Source organism: Pan troglodytes, chromosome 20 (genome assembly GCF_028858775.2).
Source record: "Pan troglodytes isolate AG18354 chromosome 20, NHGRI_mPanTro3-v2.0_pri, whole genome shotgun sequence".
Classification (NCBI taxonomy): Eukaryota; Metazoa; Chordata; class Mammalia; order Primates; family Hominidae; genus Pan; species Pan troglodytes.
Window position 1 is genome coordinate 14,820,443 of NC_072418.2, and position 5,961 is coordinate 14,826,403.

The following is a 5,961-nucleotide window of genomic DNA, read 5'->3' on the forward strand; positions in this document are numbered from 1 at the left end:
GAGACCAGCCTGGCCAACATAGTGAAATTCCTTCTCTACTAAAAATACAAAAAATTAGCCAGACGTGGCAGCGCGCGCCTGTAATTCCAGCTACTTGGGAGGCTGAGGCAGGAGAATTGCTTGAACCCAGGAGGCGGAGCTTGCGTGAGCCGAGATCGTGCCACTGCACTCCAGCTAGGCGACAGTGCAAGACTCTGACTCAAAAAAGGGAAAAAAAACCCCAAACCTTACAAAAATCAAAATAAAATACTGTATCAAATATCTCTCTATGGGCTGGGTGTGGTGGCTGATTACATGCCTGTAATCCTAGCACCTTGGGAGGCCGAGGCAGGTAGAACACTTGAGGTCAGGAGTTCAAGGCCAGCCTGGCCAACATGGTGAAACCCCATCCTGTCTCTACTAAAAATATGAAAATTAGCCAGGCATAGTGGCAGGCACATGTAATCCCAGCTACTCAGGAGGCTGAGGCATGAGAATTGCTTGAACCTGGGAGGCAGAGGATGCAGTGAGCCAAGATTGCGCCACTGCACTCCAGCTAGGGCAACAGAGCGAGACTCTGTAAAATAAATAAATAAATAAATAAAATCTCTCTATGATACCTCTTTGATAAAGTTGGCTGTGACAGACAAAATGCAGTTAGATATTGCTGACTGGCAGGTTCTGGGTCGATGTGTTACAGGACACTTTTCACTTTGTTTTACATTTCTTATTGCCTGGTGTTGACTTGGTAGTGAGATAATAATAAAGAGATTCCGTCCGCTGGGCTCAGTGGGTCACGCCTATAATCCCAGCACTTTGGGAGGCCAAGGCGGGTGGATCACCTGAGGTCAGGAGTTTGAGACCAGCCTGGCCAACATTGTGAAACCCCGTCTCTACTAAAAATACAAAAAATTAGGTGGGTGTGGTGGCAGGTGCCTGTAATCCCAGCTACTCGGGAGGCTGAGGCAGGGGAATCACTTGAACTCGGGAGGCAGAGGTTGTGGTGAGCCGAGATCGCGCCATTGCACCCCAGCCTAAGCCACAAGAGCGAGACTCCTTCTCAAAAAAAAAAAAAAAAAAAAGATTCTAATTGTTTCTTTTACATTACTGATTTGAACTAATGAAAAAAAAGTTTAAAGTTTGTTAAACAATAAAAGTGAGTTTGATTTAGAATTCTGACTGAGGACTATAGGCCAATATCCATAACCTGGGAGCAGTTCCATCTCACTGCTCCTATGCAGTATTTTGGTTCAGCTCATGTATAGATGGTGAGGATTCATTATGTGAAAAATCACATCTAAGTTTGGGTGCAAGAGTACATCTGGCCATAGTTCAGAGAGGCATAATCACTAACCCCGTCAGATATTATCTTATGTGTTACAAAATTAGCTAATTTCTCAGACCAAACCCCACTTTGAATGATTGCCCTCATTACTCATTTGGGTCCTGGAGGTCCACATTCTTTTTTTTTTTTTTTGAGACGGAGTCTCGCTCTGTCGCCCAGGCTGGAGTGCAGTGGTGCGATCTCGGCTCACTGCAAGCTCCGCCTCCAAGGTTCACACCATTCTCCTGCCTCAGCCTCCCGAGTAGCTGGGACTACAGGCGCCCGCCACCACGCCCAGCTAATTTTTTTATTTTTAGTAGAGACGAGGTTTCACCGTGTCAGCCAGGAGGGTCTCGATCTCCTGACCTCGTGATCCGCCCACCTCGGCCTCCCAAAGTGCTGGGATTACAGGCGTGGGCCACCGCGCCTGGTGGAGGTCCACATTCTTTACCTACCCTGCCGTGTGGCCCCGGAAGCTGACTTCCAAGTACCACAGCAGTCAGGTTCCCATAGCCTCTGGCTTTCGGTTGGCCCAGCTCATGGGAGGTGCTGCCAGGAAAGCAGGTAATAGGAGAGAAAATCAGGACCTCTAGTCCATTGGCTGCCACCCTGCTGTCCTGAGAGGTTGGCAGTCATCCTTTCCTCTGCTCCTGCTGAATCGCCCTCTACTAAAGCTCAGGGTGTTCCTGGGGTCTCATAACAGCTCTGTCTTGTCTCTGCCTCAGGCCTAGTGATGTGCTTTGCTCCCTGCTGTTGGTGGACTGCTCCTCTTGTGGGCATATCACAGGCTCCCTGTAATGCTATTGGTTCTCTATTTTAAATAATAATTTCTCTCACTTAACTACACTTTTGAGTTTTATACTCTTCCTTCCTGATCTATGTCCAAAACAGAAGTGTCAATAACATGCAAAGATGCAGTGTGTTAAGCAAAAGTGGAAGATACGAGACCATTTCAGGTAGATTCATATGCTGCAGTCCTACAATGGTGTATGGTTAACATAGGAAAATGAGGCCATTGGGGTGACTTAGCTCAGGTTGTGCTAATGAAATGCCATGGGCTGAGCTTCTCAAACAGCGACATTATTTTTTATTTTTTAAACATTTATCCAGCATGAGATATCTAAAATCTAGCCGCCAGGCAATATGATTCCTGGTGAAGACCAAGTTCCTGGCTGGGATATAGACACCTCCTTGCTATACCCTCATATGGAAGAAAGAGTGAGTGTTTTCTCCCTCTCTCTTCCCGCCCGCCTTGGCTTTCCAAAGTGTTGGGATTACAGGTGTGAGGCACTGTGCCCAGCCTTCGTTGGAAGTCACTAATGCCACCATTAGAGTCCAACCTTGTGACCTTATGTAACCCGAATTATTTCCTTAAGTGCTCATCTTCAAATGACATCATGTTGGGGTATAGAGATTCAAAATATGAATTTGGTGGGTGACTAAATTCAATACACAGCAAGGGTACAAGAAAGAAGTTCATAAAAGGGGCTTTGGACACATGCATGCAGATCTGACTGTACAGATTGCCAGATGGTGAGCATGTTCAACGGAGAGAGGTCACAGATAGCTATATATTAGCATGTAGGGGCCAGGGGCAGTGGCTTATGCCTGTAATCCTAGCACTTTGGGAGGCCAAGGTGAGCAGATCACTTAAGGTCAGGAGTTTGATACCAGCCTGGCCAATATGGAGAAAACCCATCTCTCCTAAAAATACCAAAAATTAGCCAGGCGTGGTGGCACATGTCTGTAGTCCCAGCTACTCGGGAGGTTGAGACATGAGAATCGCCTGAACCCGGGGGGCAGAGGTTGCAGTAAGCCGAGATTGTACCACTGCATTCCAGCCTGGGCGACAGAGTGACACTCTGTCTCAAAAAAAAAAAAAAAAAAAAAAAAAAAAAAAAGCCATAGGTAGGAAGCAAAATGTAAATAATGAGAAAAATATATATCTTAAGTTCACATTTGAAATATGTAAGAAAATTTGGTGATGCTGGAAATAAACTGAGGATTGTAATTATATAAATTACAAGTTTTTCCTGAGAAAAAACACATTTTCAACCTAAGTACATTGATCTTAAAGGATTTTTCCTTTGCTTTTTGACCTTGCTTTGTGAAAAAGTGCAAAAATAAGACATGAATAGTCAAAATAAGAATTTTTGGGCCAGGCGCGGTGGCTCACGCTTATAATCCCAGCACTTTGGGAGGCCGAGGTGGGCGGATCACGAGGCCAGGAGATCGAGACCATCCTGGCTAACACGGTGAAACCCCGTCTCTACTAAAAAAAAAATACAAAAAAATAGCCAGGCGTGGTGGCGGGCGCCTGTAGTCCCAGCTACTCGGGAGGCTGAGGCAGGAGAATGGCGTGAACCAGGGAGGCGGAGGCTTGCAGTGAGCCGAGATCGCGCCACTGCCCTCCAGCCTGGGTGACAGAGCAAGACTCCGTCTCAAAAAAAAAAAAAAAAAAAAGAATTTTTGGCCAGGCATGGTGGCTCACACCTGTAATCCTGGCACTTTGGGAGGCCAAGGCAGGTGGATCACATGAGGTCAGGAGTTTGAGACCAGCCTGGCCAACATGGTGAAACTCTGTCTACTAAAAATACAAAAAAATAGCCAGACATGGTGGCAGGTGCCTATAATTCCAGCTACTTGGGAGGCTGAGGCAGGAGAATCACTTGACCCCAGGAGGCAGAGGTTGCAGTGAGCCAAGATTGCACCACTGTCCTCCAGACTCTGTCTCCAAAAAAAAAAAAAAAAAAAATTCATATCTCACAAATCAAGGTATTTTCCATATGTCATCACACATAGTTAAGGTTTGGTCAGTCAGTGATTGCTTCTATGTCTGCTAGGACTGGGATTTTTACTCTAGGGAGACTGAAATAAGCTTTTGTGAAGAGAAGCACCCATGACACCTTAAAGGAAATGATTGGATTGTTCCATGCATGACTTTTCCATGATGTCATTAGCTTCATAATATTAGCATAAGGGGGTTCCTGACAAGTTTGCATCAACAGCATGTTACCAGAGAAAGAAAGACTTGATTGGAATAGTGATGCTGACTTTGTTCTTTACTGGGCAGGAAATTCAGTTTTCAAAAACATATTGGCCCCATAGGACTCAAGGTGATTTTTTAAAAAAGTAGTAGCCAATTGTGGTGGCTCATGTCTGTAATCCCAGAACTTGGGGAGATGGAGACAGAAGAATCACATGATCCAGGAGTCAATGACCAGCCTGGGAAACAGGGAGACTCCATCTCTACAAAAAATAAATAAATAAAATCATAGTATATACCTTGATAAGAAGTGAATTTATAGATTTTAACTGAGGTATGTTATGGTTAACAATGTCCATAAATTGTAGGGAATATATCAGGGTTTAGAGAATAGTATGGTAAAAACTGGTCCAGAAGTCTGATGGCTGGCCTCCCCTCGCCAGAAGGCCGAGTCTTTTGCCCCTGAACAGGCACATGTCATACACCTGCAATGTGAGATGATGCTCTTCAGTGACCATGATGGATCAATACAAAAATAACGAATTCTTGGCAGGGCACAGTGGCTCATGCCTGTAATCCCAGCACTTTGGGAGGCCGAGGTGGGTGGATCACGAGGTCAGGAGATCGAGACCATGGTGAAACCCTGTCTCTACTAAAAATACAAAAAATTAGCCAGGCGCGGGGGCGGGCACCTGTAGTCCCAGTTACTTGGGAGGTTGAGGCAGGAGAATGGCATGAACCAGGAGGCGGAGCTTGCAATGAGCCGAGATCGAGTCACTGCACTCCAGCCTGGGCAACAGAGCAAGACTCCATCTCAAAAAAAAATTAAAATTAAAATTAAAAAAAACCTCATTCTTTAACCATGTCTTGAAATGTGACAGAAGAAAACACTTTAAATTGCAAACATACCCCAAATTTTTCTCTTCTCACGAATGTGACTACCTTTTAATATCTCACACATCTCACAGTCATCTATGGCTTTTGGTCATATTCATTACTACAGTATATTACACCCTCTTTGACGACACTTATGCCACTGGTGGTCTTTGGTCAGAAGTCACTCATAAGAACATGAGATCACCTTTGGTATTTAGAATAGATGAAAATTCATGATCCAGATAAAAACTAAGAATATAAGCATGAAAAGTAAAATCTACATGAGGAAAAATATGCCTGACATCCACATGGCAACACTGACTTACGGTGTCCACCGGATAACATGGTAACATTATCAACTTGATCTAATACATGATGTTAATGGGACGTTGTAATGTAGCTTCTTCATTAAAAAATAATAATTGTTAGTATGCAGTTGTTATAAACAGTTAATAAGCTTATTTCTAAAATACATGAACAGAAGTATTTGTTGCCAAGAAACCGCATTAGTGTTTTTAGTCAGGTATACTCATACAAAGTTAAAAACGAAGTGAGACATTACATTCAGTTGTGAATAACAGCAAACGCTTGAAATTTCCTGATAAGAGCAAGGTGGCTCTTACATAAAAGCCCTTGGTGAGACCAACCACTGCACAGTGCAGCAGAGGAACAAGCTCCCATCTAGTTGGTTTAATCAAGAACAGGCTCACTAATCCGTAGAAACAACAATGCTTGCAATACAAAGCAGACCTCTTAAACCAACTCAATCTATAGAAGAGTTGGGCATCAGAGAGTA

The 5,961-nt window shown here is 44.2% G+C and overlaps 1 long non-coding RNA gene across 1 annotated transcript in view; it reads left to right on the plus strand.

Moving 5' to 3' along the window:
• LOC134809079 (uncharacterized) overlaps positions 1–5,961 on the plus strand; it is a 35,838-nt gene that overhangs the window by 14,651 nt on the left and 15,226 nt on the right. The window lies entirely within an intron of this gene.